This window comes from Corvus kubaryi, unplaced genomic scaffold (assembly GCF_017639235.1).
Source record: "Corvus kubaryi isolate FWS band 111438036 unplaced genomic scaffold, C.kubaryi_AGA036_p1.0 split3-37296, whole genome shotgun sequence".
Taxonomy (NCBI): Eukaryota; Metazoa; Chordata; class Aves; order Passeriformes; family Corvidae; genus Corvus; species Corvus kubaryi.
The window spans coordinates 2,977,566-3,004,573 of record NW_024582086.1 but is presented as its reverse complement, the minus strand read 5'-3'; the positions used below and the strand labels follow the sequence as shown (position 1 = coordinate 3,004,573).

The 27,008-nt window shown below is 42.5% G+C and overlaps 1 protein-coding gene across 6 annotated transcripts in view; it reads left to right on the top strand.

The window, feature by feature from the left end:
* The window catches only part of PALM2AKAP2 (PALM2 and AKAP2 fusion), a 266,024-nt gene that overhangs the window by 73,356 nt on the left and 165,660 nt on the right, over positions 1-27,008 (top strand). Inside the window, exon 1 of one of the 6 annotated variants that reach the window (XM_042015315.1) lies at positions 12,640-12,665. The exons of the other annotated variants lie outside the window; for them this stretch is intronic. The gene's annotated coding sequence lies outside the window, so the exon portion shown is untranslated. Of the gene's footprint in view, positions 1-12,639; positions 12,666-27,008 lie in introns of those variants that run through there. 6 annotated transcript variants of the gene reach the window in all.

Here is a 27,008-nt window from a genome sequence, read left to right as displayed (position 1 = left end):
CAAGTTTCTCTCTTATTTTGCAGTGGCAGCTGAGATCTGGTGCTTCTGAAGGCATGTCTTGAGGTGCCTCAGGCCTATGGTGTGACACACCTGCATAGTTAAATGGGTAGCTATTGCTGATAATTCCTAAAGGAGTTTTATTTTTTAATTCAGCTTGCAAAATTCTGTTACCAAACAACTGATTAATCTCTTTAATGTGATGGTGTTTTTCTTATCTTTGCCTATTAGCCACTGGGCTTGTTTTATTTCTTCTTTTTCTCCTGCTGTCTCTCTCTCTATACAATGAGTCAGGAATCCAGGATTCCTACTGGATCTCCAGATGGGTTGCATCACCCCACCAGGTGCTGTGCACAGTAATATTATACTTTTTGCTGCAATGACTTTATATGTGTTTCATCAAGGCAAGCACTGACTAGAAAAGGAAGTGGGGACCAGAAGTATGGACTAGAGCCCAGGTTGCCAAGCTTGAGTGATGTTTTGTGTAGATAAGCCAAGTCTATAAGCAGCTGGTGGACCCAAATTGTAACGCAGATCTTTAACACCAGAAGAAACTCTTGTTGCCTGCAAACAGATACCAGAGAGAGAAAGCAACTCCAGTTCAGACCCTGATGTATTTGATTGTAGCTCAGGGAAAGTGTCATAAATGTTGGAGTTATTGCTAGGTTGTTTAAAGGACTTTTTGTTTTTAGGAAACCCGCTTGGGAAACATGAACTTGCCTGCAGAATCTTAACTGCACAAAGTGTGAATAGACAGATATTCCCAGTAAACATGGATTACTGGTAATGCGTAGGCATATGGTAGGGGAACATGTAACACTCAAGTCAGATAAGTGACCAGAGAAAATAACTTATAATTAAGTCTTGGAGCCATAGCCTTATACTAGTAGTTTTCCATTCGGTTTTAATTTTGTGCATTTTTAAAAACATACTTAGAAAATTGCAAATACTGTTTCCTGGTATGAGTCCATCTTTAGCCTTATTTCTGCTCTTTAATGTCAGGGTACTTATTAATCAGGACAGTGAATTTCACATAAGTGATCCTCCCAAGAATCCACATTGCAATCAGGAAATGGGCTGGCAGTCTGGTTTGCAGTAAGTTGTTTTTCTGTGGGTCCATTAGATAAAGGAACAGCCTTAGTAACCCAGGTAAGGTTTGCTGAGACTTTCAGTTGAAGATGAAGCTCTTACTTCCAACAGAATAGAAGGGGAATATGAAATACTACTGAGTTACAGCAAAAGGCTAAGGGTTTTCTGACTTGTCTGATGACTTGGCACACCTGGAATAAGCCCAGAAAGGCAGAAGATTCCTAAATTTAGAAATGCATTCCAGGTATCAGCTGCTGCAGAGCAGCAATGTGTCACCAGTAGAGCAGGGCATGTAAGTATCATCTTGCTTTCAGCACCAGCTGGGGAAACCAGAGTAGTCAGTTCACCCTCTAAACACTGTTCCAGAGGGTTTGCATGGGGCTAGCCATTGATTTGGTCCTGCAAGGACAAACCAGCTCACTGTCAGAAGTTATGCCCAGCAATAAGACATCACTTCTGATGTGGGGGAGTGGTTCGTATTTGTTACACTGGCAGTCCAGTTTTGATGCCATAGGATTTTCAGCTGAGAAAATAAATAAAAGCCAAAATAATATCATTCTGACTTTAGGAAATGTTGCAGCAGGAGAAAATGGTGAAGATACCACAGGATTTACATGTGTACCGTGATTATGCCCCAAAACATGCAAGGGAAATGCCTCATGCCTTTGAGCCCTTACCTCATTGGAATCGCCTTATGGGGAGAGCTGCGGAGAACTGCAGGGTGTCGCCATGCCAAGAACATGGTGATCCTCAGCTCTGTTTCCTTCTTGTGGAATAACTGTACTTTCACTTAGGCACAATCTAAAATCTTCTGCCTTCCAAAGGCTGGAAGTAACCATCACATCAGATGTAACTTGTTATGTCACACATATGGTCGTTGAAAGCCGAGTTTTAAGGCTACGGGCAATGTTTTGTAGTCTTCCAGTCAGGCAGCAGTGGTCAAGCTCCCACCCCTCTTATCATCTTTTAGACAAGTAATTTCAGGAGCAGCCATCTTACTTTCAGAACCCCCATGTAATTCTCTGCTCCTTGCTACTTGAAATCAGCTTTACAAATGCAAATCATCAATCATACTGAAGCCATGTCACAGAAAAATCATCCTGTTTTCCTAGTCCTGTTGAGGCTACCAGGGAGGTTCTTTCATGCGTGTGTAGCATCAAAGGTCAGGTAAAGAGTCCAGCTTGGTCTGGACAGCTGAAAACAGTATAGATTTCCCTGGAAGGATGAATTAAAAACAGGTTCCAGTAATTGAAGTCTGCTTCACACAAACCAGTTTTGAGAATTTGTGTTCTTCTTACCAGCTATTTTTTTTTTCTTAATGTTTGTAATACATTGTTTCTACCCAGAGACCTTCAATTGTCAGGGATTGGTATAATCAAAATGATGCCACCTAAGGCAATACAAAACCACACGTGTAAGCACTCTGTGTTACGCTGGTCCATTAAATGCTTTTATTTAAAATTTACAGTACATGAACAGAAAACACTACCAAATCAGACTGTTGTCCACCATGTAAATTCTTCATCCATGCCTCAACTTTTTCCCGTCTTCAGAATGGGAACGTAATAGCTGGCAAAAGTTTTGATACCTGCAAACAATTAGCAGCACACATGAGAGAGCCGCATCCTGATGTCCTGGCGTACAGTGTCCAAGGCTACCATGGATCCCAGGACCAAACAGATTTTTTGCTGCAGTATAAGCTACTACACGTTACTTTTTGCAAGGCTTCTATTGCACTGCATTTTGTAGGCAGTTGTTTCACTCCTCAGGCATTTCAAAGAAGGAGAATGGAACAGGCACAGTTTCTCCCTCTTGAGTGCAAATGGAGACCAGGGGAATGCACTGTGGTCCTTGGGAAGTGAAAACTCCTGCTTAAATGGGGCGTGTGACAAATGAAGACATTTAATGAACAGGATGACTCTTACAGGTGGCTCCTTGGTGGAGCTGTGCATTATCAGGCCCTCCACCAAACACCAGCAGCCATCCCTTGGGTACCAGGTTGGCTTTATGTGGCACTGGAGTGCTGTTGGGTTTTCACAGTTAAATCACAAACTTGCTTGCCTCAGTGGAGCTGTTCTTGACTTGCCTCAATTGCAAACAAGATAATACGGCTTTTCTTTTGACTAACAGATCAACAATGACTGTGAAACATGATGACTCAAGCAAAGTAGGGTGTCTGATATTCCTTCCTTATTTCCAGTGCTTATTTTGCCATCTGAAGTGTCTGTAGGGCAAAGCTGTAAAATTACCTATCCTGAAAATGTCTTTTTTCCTGTTAAGAGTGGTGGTATTTAATCATTTCACAGCTTCATTAGGTGGCTTGTCTTACCACTTACTGCATCAGTACAGACTGCATCATACTGGCAGCTTGAATAAGATGAGTAATACATTGATATTTTTCCATCTTAGCGGCCCTTGCTGAGCCACCTCATCTCCCAAAAGAGAAGACATTTGAAAAACCTGATGCAATGACCCAGCATTTCTGAAAGGTGATTCCTTCCTCATTAGTCTTTGCTTTACCTACTGCTGAGCTGGAAAGGATTCAGTGCAATAAGGGAAAGAAATATTGATAGCTAATGTTTGATTAGGGAAGAGGTAAATTGCGTTTAGTAATCTCTGACTGAACTGCTTGTTGCTTTGTTAGATTATATAGATATCTGAAAGTACTGTGCATGAACAAAGCTGAAAATGGGTTGCAAGTGGGCTTTCAAACTCCTTTCTCTAAATAGGAATAACCTTCATTCAAAAAATAATCATTATGGAAGCAACATATATTATGGATATCTGAAATTTTTCTTTCAAAAATTAAATATGTGACTTTTTTTGGCACAGAAATTATATAGAGAGATTCTCAGAAGCTGTAGTAGCCAGTAATACACAGATTTTTGCCCCTAGATATTTGGGACAAATTAACCATAATACAAATCTATGTTGGATTAATCTGATTTTTTTGGTAATGGAAGCTTTTCCTGATTGTAACTCGACCACTAAAATAGAACATGGAACATCTTGGTTTTACTTAATTGTCTTGTTTTACGATTTTACTGGTGACAAGTTCATGCTGTTCTATGTACTGAGAACAATTTGCAGAGCTGAATATTTCTGAAGGAATGATATTTTTCATCTGAACCACGTGTCTTTTGAGCATGGTCCAATCTTAAGTAATTCTTTGAACGATTTTCTTTCCTTCACAGGAAAGTGTCTTCAAAACAAATAATGGTGTTTTGTGTCTACCATGGGAGGAATGCTAGCTGGGAAATAGCCCAGAGTGTACAAAGCGTGTTAATGTGTCTGTTTGCCCCAGGGATGCTGAATCATGTGTTTTTGAGCCTATTCTGAGAGGGTTTGCATAGTGAAGGTTTTGAAAAATCCATTTTCTCTGGCTTTTCCTGGAGAACGGGAGTCCAGATTTTGCTGGATGAAAACTTTGATAAAGAACTGGAAAACCTTGGCAGGCAGAGAAAATAGCTTCCCATGGAGAATCAAGGTGAAGTTATAAAACATCGCCTTCAAAATCACCAAAAGTACTCCAGCAGCTCTCATTGCTGTTCTGTTAAAAATTTACTTTTAATAAAGTAGCTCCTTTGCAGGGCTTAGCTGTACTTCTCATGTCATACAGTGTATATTGTTTGTGAGAAATATTAGCCTAAGGACCATGCACCAGTTATTCATTTGGTGATAAAATATTAATTGTCCCTCTTTCTCCCCAGCACCTAGGAGGGGGAACCAACAGAGAGGCATTCCCTTTTTTGCTGCAGTTAGGTGGACTTTGATAATAGGATGAATTGTAAGGATTTAAAGCAGTCTTTGGTATTAAAGTTGCTAGAGTTTAACAGCTCCCACAGCTTTCTCTCTCTTAAATGCTATTCATATCCATCTTTTCCCCTACTGCCAAACCTCTAGTTTCTGTTTTATTTAATTGTTACATTTTTAAGAGTTTGGTAGCTTCTTCAATATGGCAAAGGGTTTCTGGGAAACAACAATTTTTTTGCAGATTCCTCTCCTGTCACATCCCAGTAAAGTGACCTGCTGTACAGACTGTCTTCAAGGCAGGCAGCCAGGTCTACAGGCAACATTTGGGTTATCACTCTCCTCTTTTGTCACCAAATTTCCTTTTAACTCTGGACAGCAATGTGACATGGCTCCATGATGAAACCCTCCTTTTCCTCTGCACTCATCAGTGGTGTGGTTCCGCCATTCCTCACTACCTGATTCTCTCTGGGGCAGCAGACAGGAATGCTCTTGCCACTCCAGCAGAGAGGGAGCTGGGGAATGCAAGAAACTTTCCAGGCTTTAGCCCTTGTTTCTTTGCCTCCTTTCATCCCAGGGGTCGCAAATGGGAGGCTTTACAAACCCGCACATAGGAGTTTTACTTGGTGGTTTGTGGACTCGTGTCAGCTGTGCCATGCTCACTGAGCACAGGCCTTGATGGTCTTCAGGCATTGCTCAGCCTGTGTGAGCATGGCTGGAGAGGGTTGGACTACACAGGTCAGTCCTATTAATCCAGAAAATACAGGTCACAGGGTGATGGGGTGATTCTTTAATTACAGAAGGAATCTGGAAGTGTCAAAATAATACATTCTGTTTCAGCACAAGTTCTCCTCTGCTACACACTACTTCTGCTCCCTGCTCCCCTTTTTTCCTCATTATCCTCCTAGGAAGACTATTTTTTAATTAAGTGGGAGGGTAGATTTGCAGAAGAGAGAGAAAGTCTTTGTTCTTTGTGTCCCACATTGATTAGCATTCTTGTAGCTTCTCTGTTTGCTTATCTAAAAGGAGGCTGTGATTTGACTGAGAGAAGAATAGCTTTTGCATATTAATTTTCTCCTAACCAAAAGCATCTAGGTTATCCTAACGATACTGGAAAAAAATCTAAGACTCAGTTGCCACTCTCAAATTCATTTAAATAGTAACATAGCCTGACAAGTCCAGTGGAAGATACACCTGCAAGAAGAGAAAGTCATTAAAAAACTATGCTTATTTTAAAAAGAGTATTAATCATCTTAACCTCACCCTACACATGGAAGCAAATCTTTGGAGCATGAATATCTCTTCCAGCCAACTATTCAGAACAAGGAATTTCTGCGGAGTGGTTAGTTTGTAGGGAGACCCCACAAAATATAAAGGTTAGGGATCCACTAGGATGACCATGAAATTACAAAGTCTGTGACTTACAAATGGAAAAATAAATTAAAAATAATGCATTTGGGGTAGGCAGATTTCAGTAAATCCAACATTTCATAGCTGAAAGCTTTGATGCATAGACGAGTTACACAGACCTGTGGAAATACTGACTATATGCTAGACATTGATGGCTCTAGTTTTATCTCTGCCACCCAGAGCCTGGCTTTCACTTTCCAAGGGTACAGGATTTCACCTACAAACATCTAACCCCACCATGCCCCTATCAAGAACCAGAGGAGCTATTAACTATCCAGGCTTTCCAGACACAATGCCTGTGTCTCATTTTTTAATTCTCTGAATATCATGATTAATCTTTTATTTCATCAGACACCTCTCACAGGCATCTACCTGCAGTGTGAAGGACAAAAGACCTGGATGCTGCACTCCCTTGGGTGCTGTTCCAGTCTCAACTAGAAATCACAGCAAACCATAAAAATTACCATAAAAGCACAAACTGACACAGAGGAAAGATAGGCAGTATTGGACCAGACTCACTGCACTAAATCACTGGCTTTTCCTTGGCATTAAGCAAAGACAAAAGGTCACAGAAAATGGAAATTAGTTCAGATTGCTAAGCATGACTTGAAAGAGTTGCAAAAGCAGGTGAGGATAAAAGCCAAAAAAGGAAGAGGCATAATATGCTCCATACCATAATAGGAAATTATTCTGTGGTAGTGTTACAGGTAGAGAGAAAACAAAGGAAAATGCTAATCTCCTGTTCTACAGAGAGGAAAGATGGTAGATGACACTGAGATAAGAGTCTTATTTTGCTCTTCAGTCTTCACTGAAAAGGTGTGCTGCAGTTGGGCAAGAAGTGCAGTTGCACCAGGTACAGACTGGAGCAGAATCAGGAAAAACAAGTTGAAGAGTACTGAGGCCAATCAGACTGGTTTCAGATCATCTGAGCATGGTGAGTTCCATCCCCAAACTGGACATCTGGCTGAAACCATCTCAGAATCTTGTCCCATTGAGATCTTGAAAAAAGACTTTCATAGGAAAAGCAAATGTCATTCTTAACTTTACCAAGGGGGCAGGGAAAAGAGGATTTAGGGGATACCAACCTTATTTCATTCCTTAGAGGAATACATGGGGTTGTCTAGGGGAACGCATAGTGACTTATAAACAGCTTGAATTGATCAAATAAGGCCTGCCAGGATACCCAGCTTCTTTGACAGGCACCTAGCAAACCATGTCAATTGAGGATGCCATTTACCTTAACAGTAAGGAGACTCTGATACTTTTATAATCCAGTAGTAGAAATATGATTTGGACAAAACTTGTTTAAGACACATGCAATGTTGGTAAGAAACAGTTCAGACAAAATTGAAGGGAAAAGTTTTGATGGACTCTAGGCTGGTTCGTATACCATTTCATCTTCTCATAACACTCAGGTGATGAGAAGGTTTGTGAGTAGATGCCCTGTTTATTAAACTTGAAGACAGCATCAAACCTGGGGGCACATGGTGAAGAACAGCATGGTAATTGCAAATCAGAGGTGATCTTGAAAATGCAATAGAAGGAAAATGTAAAGTTTTACCTTTGGGCAGGCATAGCCAACCATGGAGACAGGGTGGGCTATGGCAGTCCGCCCAGTTCTCTCAAAAACACGTGGGAATTAGGTTGAATAAGAAGCTGGACATGAGTCAAGGATTTTGTGCTGAAAAGACACTTTGGTATGTAGGTAATGAAACATAAAAGAGTACTCTGCTGATCATTAGTAAGGTCTCACTTGGATTAATATGCAGTTGAAAGTACAATTGCACTGGGAGTACGGTTCAGACTACCAGAAAATCAGGAGGAGAAGATGGAAGTGGTTGAGGGCATGGTCTACAAGGAAAGAGTGCTCAGTCTAATGCAGAGAGTAGGTCTTCAAACACTTCATCAGCCGTTGCAATGGAGCAGAATAAGGGGTTCTTTGTGTTCACGGTAGAAGGGACAACAACGACTGAAATTAAGTATTGGCAATGGAAATTCATTAGGGAAATCTTTCTAGTGATCAGGACAGTGAAACACTGGAGAGGCCATGGAGGGTCCCTCATTTCAAGTATGTGAGATGAGGTCAGAGACAGTCACCAGGAGCAATGCTGGTTCAGCCAACACAATCTGTAACCAAGGACCTGCCTGGACCCCTTCTCCTGGGCCACTGGGGTTCAGCACCTGCTCCCAGCCAGTCATAGACTTTTCTCCCTCTTTCTGATAACAAAGACCCATAACTTGCAAAAGAAAACTATTTTAGGGAAAGGAAGTTGAACAGGGACATGATAATATCTTTGACTAGTTTGAAAGTAGCTATAAAGATGACGGAAATAAATTCCAAACACAAGAGAAGTGAGATTAAAATGCCAGAAGACCAGACCTTTAAGAAGATAATCAAGTGTTTTTCCTGCAGACCTTATTCAAGAGTGAGCATGTTGAAGCACTGGAGTAGATTGTCAATTGCCACAGGGGATCTCTGTTCCTGGGCAATTTCAGGATGAAGCTTGACCAGTTTGTTGAGATACTTGATGTAAGAGGGAGAGCTGCACTGTCTTCTGTTTCTCTAATCCTCTTGGAGAAGAGAAGTGCCAGGTATATATGGAAATGAAACAGAGAAGTGAAATCAGGAACTGCTTTTCACTAGAGAAAATGACAGATTGTAAAACCAAAACCAGGACATTCAAAATGTGGGTATAGGGGAACCCCAATTTTTTTGCATTATGATCAGTCATCTTGTTGCACTTGTAAACTCGTACAGTGGTGTATTTTGGAAAATACAAGGTAGAGTCTCCAGGGATTAACAGACTAAATTAGTGCTTGGGACAGGCTGTTGGCTCTTACAGTGTAGAACAAAGCCAGCTTCTTGCATTTTAGGTAAGGAAGAAACTTTCCTATATGTAAGCCAACACTGAATTTTTGGTCTGTTTCCATGAAATATCTAGAAACAGCTAATGCCAGGCACAGAACTGGATGGACTACCAGTGCAAAGCAGCCAGACAGCTCCCAGTACAGCTGCTTGAAATGATGGTGGAGTTTTCTTTCCACTCCCCCTCTTCTCACTAGCTAGCAAAATATTTCTGTGTTGGAGTTACTTGTTTCAGAGCTCTTATTTGAAGGCATAAATGTATCTTCTGGTTTGTATTCAGAGTTTCAGTTTTGCTCTCCAAATAATTTTACTTGTTTCACTAGTCTGAAATAGACTCTGGATTTTCATGCTTTGTCATTAGAGTTAGAATAGACATCTGTGAAGAGAAAGAGAAGGCATAAATTTTAGACTCTGTGCATCTTAGAGAAAAAGATTATGAGAAGCTGAAGCTATAAAAGAACCTGTAGCATAAAGTGATGACTTGAATGGCTCATAACTAGAAACTTCTATCTTAGACAAAATTCTGAGACTTTGAAACTTCCACACCGCCTCAAATACAGAGAAAAAAAATAAGTTTTTCAAAATTATTGTGAAATAGAGGAATTAATATTGTTTGTCTGACCTCCTGGAAACATTTATTTTGATAAGACTAAAACATTCTCAACACAGACACTGGAACACTTTTATCTGTTTTTATCTGTTAAATGGTAAAGTAAAAAGCAAATGTTTCTGCTTCATGGAAACAAAATATTGAGATAATTTCCTGTCAGATTATAATGAAATAGATAAATTCCCATAAACATTTTGCATTTAATTAAGTCAGTGTTTTCCAAAGCAGTAATAATTCTCAGGGAAATCATCAACCATATGCCATAATTTCCCAGTGCCCTTTAACCCCCCACAAATGTCAAAATGGTATGTATTTCTAAACAAAGACAGAAAAATAATCTATGGTCAGGGAAATAAAACATCATTCCCCAAGTGAAACAAAATAACTGTTCAATACTGCATACAAATGCTTCATAATTGTTTAACATTTATTTTTCACATTGCATCTGCAAGGAGAATCAAATATATATATTTTCTGTCACAGCAGTTGCTCCATACAAATGTGTCTAAAGACTATTGCAGTTCCCTTCAGTGGTTTGTTGTATCTCTTCATTTCGTATCTTCCAGATTTCTGCTAAGAATTGCCAAAAGCATTTTACAATCTCTGCTATTGATACAGCTTGCTAAACATCCAAGGCAACAGGGAATTTATTAAGCTACTTTCCTAACCTAAGATATCACTAATCTTGTCACAGGCAAGCTGTTGTTCTGTTCCTTCATCCTCCATCGTGCTGTCACAGCAGCCATGCCGCAGCACCCCGCTGGTACCCATCCTCTACATGTGCAGCAGCAGGTGGTCCTGTCCCAGGGCCTCTCACTGCTACAGACAGGACAGCCACCTCATGGAAAAGGACCCAGGAGGTGTCAGTCCTGGAGCTGGGGGGAGTCCCACCCTCTCCCTGCTGTTGCTGGTCACCATGGCCAGGGACCATGGTGCCTCTCAGCTGATCTGTTCCATCTCCTTTTAACAATAGTGTAGTTCTGATTGTTCCCAGCAATCATCAATTGCAGCATGGAGGTGTGGAAATGCCTTCTCTACTCCTGTTCCTTCTTGCCCTTATTCATCCTCTCACTAGGCTGCCTTCCAGTTCCCAAACATGTGTTTGGCATGCTCGACTTTGTGCCGTGATAGTGCTGTTGTCTCCAGCAGAACACAGGACCACCCAGCAGCCACTCAAGCATGGCAAGGCTTCTTCCCTCCAGAGAAGTCTTCTTCATCGGGTTGGTCTTCAGCAACGACTTCTGCTTCCTGTTCTGTCCTGTCTCAAAAGCAGAACACAGAATAGCTCTCCTGACATGTTTCATGTTAAGTATGAGGAGAATGTCTGGTGTCCCAAATGTGAAAAGAGGAGGTGCTGCTTTACAGGGTTGTGTCCCACAGTCTGCAAGCCAACAGGGAAACCAAGAATGGCAATGGGCATTTACTGTGGTGGGATTGTTCTGGCCTTCTCTAGAGGCTCCTGTCCTAAATGCTATCAGGTCACCTCTCCTTTGAGTACCACTGCCTGACTCCCTCTTACATGTCTTTGTTTATTTCTGCATAGTGGTTTTCTGCCTAAACACATCACCCTCCATCACTGCTCATTTTAAGTTGAGAATAACAAAATCCTAGAGCATGAGGGTTTCTCAGTACAGCCCCTTCTGAGGACATGTAGACAGGGCCAGCATCAGCCTGACTGCTTCCCAATGGAAATGTAATCATAATGTCAAAGTATATGCTTTTTGCATGATTTTTTAATTTTTTTGGTTTTAATACTGGAGACTAGAACCTGACTGGAGTGCCAAAATAGAAATAGTTAACTAAAGTACTGGGGCTTATTTAACCAAGTTTTCATGGAATAGTGTCAAGATCCCACCCCGCAGACTGGACAGCTGTTTACAACCATTAGGAATTATCCCTGGGAAGACTCTATTTTACCACAGAAAAGTACTTTTACATCCCTCACTTCCTCAGCTAGAGAGAGGTTGTATACTGCATCTATTTTTGGATGTGGGACACACAGGTCAGCTACTGGTCAGTACGGCGTGGGAAAGGCTGCAGTGATGTTCTGAGCATCCAGACTCACCAAAAAACACTGCTGCTCCTGCCCTGAGGGAGAGTGCAGTGCCCTGCTGACATACCCGACTGCCTGGCAGCCGGCAAAGACCGCACCAGCATGGTGTGCTGCACATGGTCAAGAGGCAACGTCAGCACAGGTTTCTGCCAGGCTTAAACATATTTTAAATGCATTCCTTAATTAAAAATGTTTTTAATGAGCCAAAACAACGTGAGTAATTCACAACTAAAATTAACTGTATTAAGGTGCTTCCTTAAGCTATCCAGAATCGCACTGGGCTATATCCTCTTTTAAAAATAGTGTGACTATATTCAAGACAAAAGTCTGGTGGAAATCAGGAACCAGAATATCAAGAAACATTGCACTGAAATGTGTTCAGCAGAGCTCATTTTGGCAGACATCTAGAAATGTGTTGTATTCAATGTATCCCTTTAAATTTCTCATTAATAAACATTTCCTTCCATCCTCTGGGGAATCACCACAACCCCACAGTGCACCAGCCCTGCGGTAGGCTAGGGTTTCACATCACCACTATAACTTTCTTCTTAATGTCTATGTCTTAACACGAGCTTTATGCCTGCTGGGCATCATTTCCCCTGCTCTTGTCCCTCAGAGTCCGGGGCTGTCTCCTAGATGACTGTGACCACAGGAGAGTTAACACACAGAAGGCACAGATTGCCAGCTCATAGGCTAACTCCACATCTGGAACAGTTTCTTCCCTATTGTAACATTTACAGCTGGAAGGGTCATTGTCATACTTCGGGTTGTGTGATTAGCTTTGATGGGAGCTGTTAAAAGGCTCCTTCTTGCCATAGGATACCAATGTATGACCTGTCTAGCTTTTTTTAAACCAAGGAGATGTAGGTGAGAACTGGAAGTACAACATAGGCAAAAATTGCCATTTTCGTTGTATTTTCCATGGCATCGTGTCAGAAGTCATCCCAGGTGAGGTTATCCTGATGCCACACTCAGAGGAAATGTTCTAGTTTTGTAACTTGCAGAAGTCACAAGGATGATCTGCTAGCTGGATAGCAAAGAAAGATCTACTGACTTTGTCACGCATATTCACCTGCATTGCAGAGTGAGGGCGTAGTGTCTTCTCTTAATTTGATAGCTGACATCTCACTAAGATTACAGAAGATGCCATTAGATTATCAAGTAATTTATATTTTCCTATTTCCAAAGTATTCACAAAGAGGTGCTTCAGAGAAAGAAGTTCAGTGGATGTAACCAATGGAAAGTGAAACCACGGGCTTTCTCTTTTTGCCATATTTTAAAGGAAAATGTCTTCTTTGCCAGGCAAAAGCTGATGTATGCATGGACTGCAGGAGAAAACTTTGAATAGATTAATTTTTTTAATACTGCAAATATACAGTCCCAAAGACCACATTTTATGCATCCTTTGTTTCTGGTGTGATAGCAAGGTGGCTTACATTTATTTATCTTACAATGAATACTAGCAAGAAAAGTATTAAGAAGGCATCTTTATCTAGAATAAAAAATAATTTTCTTAAAATTACAGTAGCAATACCAGAGAGGTCTGTATTCCTAAAATCTGCCACCAACTTTTTATTTGCATGTGTGTCCATCCACTGGTGGCTAATATTATATGTATATGATAACAGTATCCCAGAGAGTTATATTCAGTAATTGTGGCCATTCAGACTCCTAAAGAAGCAGGAAACATTTTTCTGCTTAAGGAACTGACAGATTGCCTGGAAGATTTTAAGCAATAAAACCTTCAGAGTGAAAAAAATAAAAAAGTGGAAGAGGAATAAAATAATTTTGAGAAAAAAATCCGGATTTTATTTACATGCAAATAATATTACTGTTAGATCATAGTTTTTAGTCTTTAAGCTTGGGAGAAAATATATCCATCCTCTACTGAGATAATCCAAAGACTGGCAGTGCTACAAAAGATACATTATTTTGTACACTAGAATGCAAGACTAGAAATGTTTGAATACAACATGCAGCGCTAGAAAGTTGCTTTAAAGTAACAAATACTACCATAATTAGAAGGATATAACAGCGAATCTCTAAGTGAGGAAAACCTCCATAAGAAATTTCTGATGCCTTCACATGCTGCCTTAGGTTTTTGAAATATCGGTCTGATATTTTATAGAGTGACGTAGCCTTTTTGTATGAGTTGGTGTACCTGAAAATCTCACATCTGTATAACATGCTTCCTAGACTGAGGGCGCTGTAAGGAGCAGGAAATGAGAACTTTAACTCAAGCCAAGACATTGTTTTCCACAATATGAAAATGGGTAGAGCAAAATCATCTGCTGAATTCAATGGACAGAAAAATACAGACTTTTTTCTAATGCAGAGATGTTATATTTTAACACTTAACTTTGCAGTTTCAAAATACCTTGTTTTTCTAAAAAATTACGGTCATTTTGGAAGTGAAAATGCAGGGAAGCATTACTTTAAAAGACCAGAATCTATTAAGAAAAACAAGTATTTTTAAGTGAACTTTAGCTAAAAAGCTGTATTTTGCTTCTCTCCTGAAAAACTTTCTATTTTTTTAGGCACTACCCACTAGTTTCCTCCTCCCCTCCCCTCTAGCACTGTCCGGCATCTATTCCCTAGTCTTCTGGTTTAGACCTACATCAACACCAGCCCAGTGTTGATCCAAAAGTGGCATTTCAGAGTGGTCTGGTCTTTCTCCTATAGGCTGAAATAATGTGTGCTGTCACATTCGGTAACATTAAACTCAACATACTGTTGTATTGTTACAGCATTTGGGAATTTTTTAAAACAAATTTCAATCTGGGGCCTAGAAAATTATTTCCGTCCTTAAAATAGCTGTGGAGAAATTAGCCCTTGAAAATAGACTCTCCTGAATATTCTGCCCAAAGCCCATCTGATCAAAGAAAAGGAAAACAAAACAAAACAAACAAACCAAACCAAACAAACAAAAAAACCCCCAAAAAAACCAAAACAAACCAAAGCAAAAAAAAACAAAAAAAAAACCCAAAAAAACCCAAACAAACCAAAAAAAAACCACAAAAAACCAGCACCACAAGAAAGACACTCAGTGCACAAAGCACTGAGCTGGGAAATAGCTAGCATCCATCTCCCATCTACAATGTCATGAAGTTGCACTCAATTAATTGTGTAGATGAAAAATAAGGAGACTTTTTATGCAAATCCAAAACTTTGTTGTTAAGGTAAACAAAATCTTACCAATCTAACAGCTGACTAGTTTCTAATATCAGCCAAATATTACAGGAGGAGAAAAAGGAACTGTATTGCATTATAAGTCTGCAGAGTAATAGTTACAAGTCTTATGTCTTCGTAGTACCTGCCCCTCTTTCTGTTCTTACTCTTCCACAACCTCTTTGGATCCATCCCAGACACAGTTAAAATATATGTAAAGTCATGAGCATCTCCAACTCTTCATCAAGGTAAATATTATGCTGATTGTGAGGGTATCTTCCCTTTTCCAGGGGGAATGTGATGTAGATGTTGGTGGTTTTCTTCTCCTCAATTTGGAGTCTATTGAAGCAATTCTTATTTTCTTTCTGACACCCTTTATACCTTTGTCTTTCTTCATGGGTCTGTAATTCCATGTCAAATACGCTATATATATATTACTTTTGTTAGATAGAATCATGGAAGCACAGAATAGTTCGGGTTTAAAAGTCATCCAGTCCAAACCCCCCAGCAATAAACAGTGATGTCTTCAACTTAGGTCAGGTTGCTCAGAGCTCCATCCAACCTGGCTTTGAACACTTAGAATGATGAGGCATCCACAGATGCTCTTGGAAATCTATTCCAGTTTCTCTCTACCCACACCATAAAAAAAATTCTTCCTTATATGTATGTTAAATCTACCCTCTTTTAGTTTGCCCCCTGTCCTATGGATATGAGCCTGACTTTAAAAAAAAAGTCTGTCCCCATCTTTCTTACAAACCTCCTTTAGGAACTAGAAGGCAAGGTCTCCGTAGAGCCTTCTCTTTTCCATGCTGAACAACTTTGTCAGCTTTTCCTCATAGGACTGGTGTTCCATCCCGCTGATGATTTCTGTGGTTCTGCACTGCACTTGCTCCAGCAGGTACACATCCTTCTGATGCTGCAGCCCACAGAGCTGGATGCAGTGCTCAGGTGGGGAGGGGCGGAGTCAGCTCCCTTGGCCTGCTGGCCATACTTCTTTTGATGCTTATTCTTTGCTCTCCTTGCTACTCCTAGGGCAGTTTTATCCTGCTCTATGTCTTTATATGATGATTGTGAATTTGCTCATTGCCCTGTCTCATCATCCCACCCCATCATCCTCCTTACAGTTCCCTGTATCCCTCTTTCTAAGCTTCAGCGGTGGCAACAAGCCTGTCTTCCTCTGCAGGGAATGACTATAGTGGGGTCATACGCATTTCCTTCTACAGAACAAACTGCTTGGCACTGCTGTCTGTAGATCGTAGCTACACCATACAATTTCATGGACGTGCAGAAGACAAAGGGGTCACTTCCAGAGGGACCATGTCAAGTCCTAAAGTCCTTGCAAAGCTATTACAAAGCTTGGAATCTGTTACTAGCAATAGTGCTACTGTATTTACTGGGCTGCGCAGCTACAAAGTTAATTATATTTTGTTTCTCCTGTCTATAGCCTACGTGGACACATACACACTTAATGAAATAGCAAATGTTTCCAGATGTGCACACTTATTTTCACTGGGACTAATAATTTCGCACTTCGAATTAATTTGGTGTCCTAAAACTTGCAGATCAAGGCTTCAGTGACAATACAGGAGAATGTGGAACAGTTTATCATCATTAGAATTACCAAGCTCCAGATTTATAGCTGTTCCAGAGACAGGCTGGTGAACATGAAGAGTTCTCCCTTGAGGACGGTCCAGGCAGGTCAAACAATTTTTCAAGAGATGAGAAAGTGAATGCATTCAGTCAGCTGAAGACAGAAAAACTGGTGGATCATCTGCTCACCTGGCTCCCAGGATTTGGTGAGATTAAACCAGTGTTTACTAGGTGAGGGTCTTCCAACCTTTTCCTTCCAGTTTTCTGAGGTACTGCTAATGCAACAGGACAAATTTGCTATAAACTCTTATGCCTAGGCTAAAAGTGGAACACCTCACTGCACAGGCAGGAATCACATGCTGGCACCTGGAATGTCAAAATACCATCCTGTACTCACATTCTCCAGCATTGTACCCCAGGTTGAACAAGCACAGTTTGTACCAGGATAGTGTAACACTGGTATGGGTTTTGGAGTCAGACGTAGGTTCAGGTATGTTCAAGGGCTCTCTGAGCAGCCACAAAAAACTATCAAAAATCCCAGGTATTTGTTGTTGCTCTCATAACCTGGCAGCCTCTGAGATGCAGAGGAGTGGATGGGCAGTGCAGCTGGTCATGTGTTCATCCCCAGGCAGCCACTCTGGTCTGCTCGGAGGCAAAGCACCGTGATAGGACTTGGTAGGTATCATGCTTTGCATTGCAGCCGTTTCCCTTCCCAGACTGCCAGTCCAGTATCACATAAAATAGGAGCGTCAGTTCTCTGAGAACTTGAAATTATTTTAGCACATCACGTACACATTTCCTTGCCTCTCAGCAGTTTTTTGTCAGGGAAGACACCACATAATACTAAGCAGCCTATATCTCACGGTTCCTGACAAGGTTTTCTCACCAACGCAGTTGCTGCGGTCCCTGCTGGCAGAGCAGCTCCCCTTATCATCCCCAGCTGTGCAGCTGAGGACGGGATTCAGTGAAAACTTGCACACCACATTGCCCTTCCACTGCCAGTGTAGCTGGATTTCTGACTTCCCATAAAAACCCAGCATGCCACACTCCCTGGCATCAGTCATTCCCTTTCTGTTGTCACTCTCTCCTCTCCCACAAAGGTTTTTCTCCATTCACCTTGCAGTGAAGGATACTGTTGAAGTATCTGTGTGCATACCTGGCTGGTAGCTGGCTTGTGAAGTGTCCTGTGGGGGACAAGCAGGACAAAATACCATGGAAAAAGTTGAGCTGTGACAATGCCTGAGCTCGCTAGATGGCCTCATACACTGCAGAGAAGCTTTTCCTCCCGCAGTCCCCGCCTTGAACATTCTGTTTATTCATGCAGTGTTAGGGACTTTTTAATTATTATTTTCCCTTTTTTTCTTTTGCTATCTGGACCTGGATGCCTCTTCTTGATTCTTTGCTGCTGTGGTAGACCTTTTTCTGTCCCCTGGGCCCTGGCAGTCAGTTTGTGGAGCAATTTCCAATTATCAAAGCAAGCCACACAGTATGCAGCAGGAATGGGAAGCAGAAAAGAAAGCTAGTATGTGACCTTCATAATAATACTATACAATAATAGTACAAGGTGGTGCAGGAGCACAAGAGTTGAGTTTAGCATTTGGTGCCTTTCTGCAGTGCTCCCTGGGTCCATGGATGTATATTTAGCTTGTCTGTCTGAAGGTTTGTTCTATTATACATACTAGGGGAAAAAACTCTGCTAAACAAGTATTTCCTACACTGGAGTGTGTGACTCCACACAATCTTTTTGTGGGAAGAGCATGAGGGAGATCTAAGGGGAAATGAGAAAAGAGAAAAGGCACTGGATATTCAGCAACCTGTAAGAGAATGTTGCATTTGTCTGCAGTATTCTCTCAGTCTCCCTGGCCACAGTTTTTGAGAGCACTGCTGTCAAGAAGGTGTTTACTACAGTACAGATTTCAGGGGTAGGAGTTGGAAACAGAAGGAAAAGAAGGGCTCAAACTCACAGTCAGATTACCAGAGTGCATCACCTTACCATGCTTTAGATGAGCCATGATAATGAACTACAGCCCACCAGCAGCCCTCTGCAAATGTGGAGTAAAGCACAACTTCAGCCACTTTCACTGGGATATTTAGTGACCATATTCATCTGCTTGTTCTTGGCTGAGAGGTTGGCTGGACAAGATCCAACAGCTAGACTTATTTTTTGGGTGAAAATTATCTATCCACGGTTATCTACATCATGCGCATGGACATGATAAACTGAACATAGCTCTTCCCACGTTTTGCTGGAGTGCTGTTGGCAAAAAACATTCTCCTCCTTTGTCCTGCATCTTTTTTCTACTTAACACTGGACATTTTGACATTTGCAATTGTACTGACCTGTTCAAAAGCAGTAGCACACCTCTACTTTCTTTCCCAGCAGACTGTAACACCAAGAAAACAATGGCGAGGCAGTCTGCCTGGTACCTTCAAAAACAGTTTCTACTTTCTGTCTCAATGACACCCTCCTGAGACAGTCATAGACAGAATGATGGTGAGAGCTGTGCTTGTGCTGCAGGGCCAGGCAGGAGCCATCCTCTGCAGCACCACTGAGCTCTTTGGGACAACCACCTCTAGGAGGGCAAGTACATGCTCCTGTCACTTTTGGGTTCAAATGTCAAGCTATCCAAAAGTAGCCTGAATCAGGCAGCTCCTGTTTCACCTTCTAAATTGGGGTTTGTGTCTTCTACACAATCCATGCAGAATTTTTGGAACTCAGCATAAAGTCATTCACTTGTTTCCCAGCAGTTGAGTTTTTTGAGGACTTCTTGGCCTCAAGACTTTGGTATTTCCCAAAGATGACATGTCACTGAAGAAGGCAGAAGCAAATAAATGCAGGAGGACTTTCTATAGGAGGATCTGTTGGTCTTGATTCTACAAGTCCCAAACACGTAGCAGGAGGCACACAGTGGGGCGATGAGCAGAGACCAGAACAGTTCTGTAGCCAGAAGGCCACAAAAACACTCAGTGTGGATTTGGATCATGGGGGAGAAGCCAGAGGTGCTTAAAGGCATCTGTTTTGGGCACAAAATGGCATCTTTACAATGGTCCTACTTACCAGTAAAAGAGCATAAGGTGGAAAATATCAGCAGTTCCACACCAATATCAGAAAATGTCTTTCTGTGACTGATCACAACAGCTGGCATGAAAACGAGGAGAGAAAAAAAAAAAGAAAAAAGTAAAGGAGGGTGGAATTAAATGGTGCCATGGACGTTTCACACCATGAATGAAGCAAAATTTGGTAGAGGAGGGCATGACCAGAAAACCCACAGCTCCTTCAGGGACTGTCATGCTGACAGGAGCTTGTACGCTGCCTCTAGGGTGTATACCAAGGGGGCTGCCAACAGCAGACCTGAGAACTGCACACAGAGCCAGGGAGCTCAGCCACAGCTGAGGCCAATTACAAATAAGGGAGAAATAATTCAGACGGTGGTGTCCATCTGGCATTTAGTGACTAACCAGCCAGCCCTTTGGCCAGTCATCTTGACAGCCTGAACTTCCTGCTGCCCTTGTCTGTTGGTAATTGTAATGCAGTCAATGGCATTCCAGAACCCAGAATGTTGTTGTTGCTCCGAGTTATTATGCCATATTTCAAATACAGCCTTGTTAGTTTAATTTTATTTTCGGTCTGTCCATTCCAAAGCACTGGGACAATTTTCCTAATTTTGAGCTGTCACATTAATGTGATTACCCTTTAAGGCTTGAGTTAGAGATACACTTCAACATGTGCTTACATCCAAGTACTCATCTATTCAGACCACTGGAACTACATACACACCTACAGTTTGATGCCTGTCTATCCCTCTTGTTTAAATTCAAGGCTTTGAGTACTGCTCTTTCATCTATTGCCTGATCACTTCAACTATAAACATTCAGAGATGAAGTACCTTCAAACAACAAAGCTGGAAGAGTCTTTGTAACTATACACCAATTGGCATGGATATCGCAGGAGACAAGCTTTCAAAAGTACCTGCATCCCATTTTCAGGAGCACCTTTACCACTTCTAAGGTTTTTTTGTACATCTCAGATGGCGCCCACAGACATCTTCTGCAACCTGCAACTGGCCAGTAATTTCTTAAATTCTCATGTCCTGAGGTTGTGCACACTTGCCTGCATGAAGTAAACTGGAAAATGGGTCCCAGCCTCTCCACTACTACGGATATCTGTAAAGTTTTGGCCCTTGTTCTCATGTTTTAGACAAACTGAATTAAAATGATCTGTCAGTGCTGTAAACCTGAGGAGATTTTTGCAATGGTCTCACATTTATTACTACCCATTCTTACAAGAACTTACTTTATTTGAGCACCTTGTTCAAATACCAACATAAAAAATGTAGTAGGCACAGAAAGGAGACAAGGGGGTCAATTGTACAGGTAACACTAACAATGTTCATGGTTTTGCCATAACTCAGCTGAGGTTTTCTCCAGTCCAGGAACCTTGAGAATTAGGAATACTGCAAGACTCAAAACCAGACAAAATCAGCCGTTTAGACTTCAGGAAATCCCTGCAAAACTTTAGCCTCTTTTCTCAAGTTACATAGCAGATTTTTCCAGAGATGTGACATGGACCACCTCCCCTTGCTATCCCATCCCTCAATACCACCATTCCAGGCATAAAGATGGTTTTCACAGTCAAGGCGACCCATGTGAGGGAGGTTTGTCATAGTCATGGGATGCACTGAAACCACAGAAGGTGAACTAGTTTCTCATAACCAGCTAGCCCTGGGATCGCAGCCAGGAGCCCATCAGGCTACAATTGGCTTTCTTCAGCTTGCTGCAGGAAGGGCAGTGAACCAACTGCAAAGTAATTTATTAGAAAGTAGGGGGTTACCGCACTGCTAGGTGCTTTGAGGTTCTCCTCTTGGACATTTACCCTTAGAAAGGCAGTCCTGTGCCACCTCTCTGCTATGATGAATGGTCAGCTTGAGGTCAACCATCAAAACACAGACCCTGGCATGGCTTTAGAAGTTTTCTTAAAGAGAAAGATTTGTAACTCTTTTATAACCCATCCTGTTCCACAGACACTCTACTGGCTGGCTTTTGTTCCACTGAACCAAATTGGCCCAGATATCTGCTTTATCCTGATTCTGAAGCTCTGCAGCTCTTGGGAAGTCTGGGGTCAAGAATTTCACCCCTCTGAGACCCACGCAGGCAGGAAGTCATCAGCTGACTCCTACCACAAACATGCAGCACAACGTCAAGGCAAACTTTTCAGCATTCCACAGTTAAAACTGTACTTCATTCCAAGTTTTCATGAGCCAGTAAGAGGGACTAGAAAGGCATTGTCACCTTATTAAACACACTCTCCTTTTTTTTTATTTTCACTCCAGCTCTGTGAAGGTTCAAATAGCAATGACTCAGGTCTGGCTGATGTTAGGTAATGTGGAACAAAGGGCTGCAAAAGGGAGCCTCAGGTAATATCAAAGCAATTTTCCCCACTCATTTCTTCATTCACACAGCTGTGTAGCATTCACCACTACAGCTCAGCAATAACATCACATTTCCAGGGATCTCTCTGCAGAATTATAGATGCTGTCCAAGGACAAATTCAATCTTACAGTTTCTCCACAGCACAGAAAGTTGTCTAACACTGTATATGAAATCCAAAGATGTGCTCATGATTACCTGAGCAGCTGGGGCAATCTAGGAACTGGTTTGCTGTGATTTCTAGTTGAGACTGGAACAGCACCCAAGGGAGTGCAGCATCCAGGTCTTTTGTCCTTCACACTGCAGGTAGATGCCTGTGAGAGGTGTCTGATGAAATAAAAGATTAATCATGATATTCAGAGAATTAAAAAATGAGACACAGGCATTGTGTCTGGAAAGCCTGGATAGTTAATAGCTCCTCTGGTTCTCGATAGGGGCATGGTGGGGTTAGATGTTTGTAGGTGAAATCCTGTACCCTTGGAAAGTGAAAGCCAGGCTCTGGGTGGCAGAGATAAAACTAGAGCCATCAATGTCTAGCATATAGTCAGTATTTCCACAGGTCTCTATATAGATCCCTCTATATATAGGATGCTGTGGACTTGCTTCTTCCACCTACTTACCCACCTTCTCCTTCTCCAGGGGTGGTAAGCAATGTCTTGAGCTGGAATTCATTCATCATTTTATGGTATGATTTCATTCTTGTCCAGCTGAGCACAGCCAACAGGAAAAGGAACTGCACTTTGCTCACTGAGATGCAGTTACCACCCCAGGTCCACCTTCCCTGCACTTGTATGCCAGAAACTAGTGCTGAGAGTCTGTGAAAGGAATGGCACAGAGCTCTCCATGTGCCCAAGAGGACCGGAGGCCTCCCCTGCCGGTAGTAGCAGCACCACCCACCAGCCCAGCGAACACTCAAAGAAAACGACAAGAACAATAGCAGGAAATGTCTAAGGGTGGAAACAACAAAACGAACACAGCCCAGGTTTCTGGGGACTTCCTGATTGGCTTGATTTGCCTCAGCAGGAGCACTTTGGAAACCTTGGAGCTACCCCACCAGGGCAAAACCTCTCCCCAGTGAAGTCACTGTTGCAGTGGCTTTCTGTGCCATCGGGGTGTTTGCTGCCCAGCACAAACAAATAAACAAGCACAACGTAAAAGCACTAAGGTGGATCAGATGGATGAAGCAGGATCAGGACACTGCAGTCATCATGCTCAGGGTAGCAACAGCTTGGTGCATCTCTCATTGTTCCCAGTACAAAATCCGTGCATTCCCATGGGGCATGTTCCTTGCCTCGCATCAGCCTTCACCCTGGAATAATGAACTGTGAGTTCCTGTAAGTGAATGACAGCAGAGAACAGATTTGCAAAGCTCAGATCCAAGAAACTGTTTGTATCAAGAAACAAACAAAACAAGCTACAGCTCCTACTGGGTGTTCCCCTTCCTGCCCTGCAGCTCTTTTTCTGTCCCTGTTGGCAAGCAGTGCAGGGGAATGGATTTGTGAGGGTCATGTAATGTGGGGAATTTTTAAAGGGACCTAATGAAGTTCAGTGGCTGGCGCATACTGACTGTCAGCTGCACTATCTAGTTCCTTTGTCAAGGACTACTGAGGGCATTTACAGGTTCAGGCAGTCGTGACTAAAGCACAACACAAAAGGCAAGGAAAGCTTTGTTCAAAAATGTTGAAAGGAGGCAGATGGGATCCCTGTAAGTTGCAGCTTTTTATGATAGTTGTGCTTTAATAGCCAGAGAACAGCAGAATAATCCCCCCATTATAAAACTTTGATTGGGTTTTCACATTTTCAGTCTGAATTTTCTGGGGTTCATTTTCATTTTTAGTACTATTCTCAGACTAAATTCAGTCAATCACATGGTGTATCTCAGAATGCTGGATGCTGGGCAATGCTTTTTGCACCAACAAGTTGGCTTGCAAGCAGCATGTTCCTTGAAACAGCCTATTTTAAGCCACCACAACAGGAAGGAAATAGATAATCCCTTGTTTGCACCAGAGGTCTATTACAAAGTCCATGCAATTCTTAGCAGCAAATATGAGTCAATTCAAAACAAAATCATGTAAATCTTGCATGTGCAGTGAGTATAATTAATAACACCAGCTAAAACATCTACTGGGGATAAGCATGGACTGATGTGCGTTTGGGCTCTATAGGATTGGCAAAATGCATTGGATCAAGATGGGGGAACAGAGGCAAAATGATTTGCTGGAGGCTACAGCAAGGATAAAATTAGGTAGCTGCGGCCCATGATTGCTGTTTTTGTCAACACTGCTTTTCTAGTTAATAACTGCAACATCTTTTCATTGCCATATGACAGAGCCACTTGCATGTGCTTCTATACTGCTAAAAGTTAAACATGGCAGGGGCAGGGAGTGGTTCCAAATAGCCCAAATGGGAGCTCTGCTAGGAGTGAAGTCCTGGTTCCCAGCCACTGACTCTGGATGCAGCCAGTGCTCTGTCTAAACAGAAAAAAAGAGACTCAGCAGAAGTCTGAGTGGAAATAGCCTGTGTAGAAATTTAAGGAAGAAAAGAAGGAGGGAAGGGAGAGAAAGGGAAGGGGAGGCAGAAAGGGAAAGAGCCTGTACCAGGAAAAAGTTTGTCTTTCACTCTAGGTGTGCTCTTGAGTTCTACCAGGCGCAACTCTTGTACTGTCCCCTTTGCCCCTGCCCTTCACTGCAGCAGCCCATGGGTGGCTGAGAAGAACAACTCTCTGCAAGAATTGCTCTGCATGACCCTCATCAGCTCCCCGGGAAGAGCAGATGGGAGCACAGAGAGCACCTCCCCAGCTCTCACAGGGAGAAAAAATAGATAGTTGAGGAAAAAGCTGCAGAGACCTGAGGTCCAGGAAGAAGACAACATGCCCTCTGCAGCCCTAGCTAATGATGTTACTTTTAAACCCAGCCTCCCATGTGTTCTGCTTTTCAATGCAGCACTGCCTGCACTCTGAGTTTGCAGAATTTTATGGCATTTCTGCTGTAGCCCCTTCAAAAGAATGTCCCTAGGCACCACATCTATATGTCTTTTGAACTCTTCCAGGTACGGTGCTTGCACCACTTCTGTGGTCAGCCTGCTAAAGTGCTTGGCAACCCTTTCAGTGAAGAATTTTTCCCTAATATCCAATCCAAACATCCTCTGGCACAGCTTGAGGACATTTCCTCTTGCCTTGTCACTTGTTACCTGGGAGAAGAGACTGACCTCCCCTGTAACATCCTTTCAGGTAGCTGTACAGAGCAGTGAGATCTCCCCTGAGCCTCCTTCTGGACTTTTCCCCAGCTTTTTTGCTCTTCTCTGGACATGCTCCAGCAACTTGATGTCTTTCTTGGAGTGAGGGGCTCAAAACGCAGCACAGGACTTGAGGAGTGGTCTCACCAGTGCCAAGGACAGGGCAACAGTCATTGCCCTGGGCCTACTGGCCATGCTATTCTTGATAGAAGCCAGGATGCCATTAGCAATCTTGGCTTGTGTTCAGATGGCTGTTAACCAGCACCCCCAGTTCTTTTTCTGCAGGGCATCTTTGCCTTGCTCATGTTCTGTCCTGAGCACGCCATGAGCCTTAGCTCATTTCTCATCTGACACTGTAAGTCAGAGACAAAAGGTGTATTCCTAGTTTGTATGTGGGAATCTCTTCAGAGAAAATACTTTTACGTTTGGTTTTTTGTGTAACTTCCCTTCACTTAAAAAGATGGTGGAGATTTTCCAGGCTTCCTACCTTCCCTGTAAGTGCTTCTAGGTAACTGAATGTGCACCTCCAGTATATCGGTATGTACAGGAATTGCAGAAAAACATCCTCCTTCCTCAGCAGCTTGCAGAGCGGGTACTGCATTAGGTCACACATCCATTTTGGTAATACATCTGCGCTAACCTTGGGTAACTGCAGCAGCCAGCACTGCTGCGCAATGGAAGAATGAGCACTCAGCCGTCATCCCCCAATTGCTCTCCCCCTATTTCTTGGATCTCTCCAAAGATATAAATAACGCAATCCACTGTACAGCTGAACTGCTGGCATCTGTTGCTAAACCTAAACAAATTTCATGTGCATAGCTGAGATGAGCCAACAAGCTGTTTTTCACAGGGCTAGCCGCACCTGTGTTGCTTGTTGGGTCTCTGGGTGCATGCTACTGTGTACAGGACTTGGTGCTGGGGAAAATTGCACGTGCAACCCTCCTCAACCTGGACTACATCTTGCAACACGTGTCCTCTGACTCAAGGTCCCACCACAATCATGGCCTTTCTGGAGCCTATTGCCTGTGCTCAGAGTGCCTGACCAGTCCCCTGAAGGATGCTTCAAGGTAGGAGCAAAGCACATCGTGATGGGGGAGAGGATTTTGTGACCAAAAGCCACACCGGTATGTTTTTCCCTCATACTCTTGTGTGTCCTCAGACATCCCAGGACATCTGTCCTGGTGCTTGTCCTGCCAATTTTAGTTAAAGCCATGGGAAAGCAAGCAGGTTTCTGCAGGATTCAGTGTCTTTCCTGCGTTGTTGCTCCTTCGCCTTTCAATTGCGAAGTAGAGCACGTATCCTCTTTCAAACAGTCATTTTATCTTCCTTGCATTTCTCCTGCCATCCCAGTGAACACCAAACAATGAGCCACAGATGATGCACCTCTGTACTTGCAGTGTAAGTCCTGTGTGTTTTATGATGTGATTACCTGTCTGTCCAGACATTAAGATCTGCATGTCTGGTTCTGTGCAGGCCAAGCATTTTATGTCAGTTGTGGCCCTTACTTCATTTGCTCTCATGTTTTGGACATTGGCCCATGAATCTCCAGAGGCAGGAGGCCCAGATCTGGGAGGGAAGAAGAGAATTATAGCAGTGGTGAAGAGGAGAGAGAAAACCCAGCTTCATCAGGAAGAGCCTAAATAGCCATTTTCATCTTACCTGGCTGGGCCAAGAAACCAGAGCATTTGTTCTTGTTTCTTTTAAACACGAATGCTCCAGAGGCTGGATGATTCAGAAGCCAGATGCTACCAGGGCAGGTAGCATCGAGGTGTTTGCTTGACTGATCAGGGACTTGGTCAGATCTGCCAGGTCCT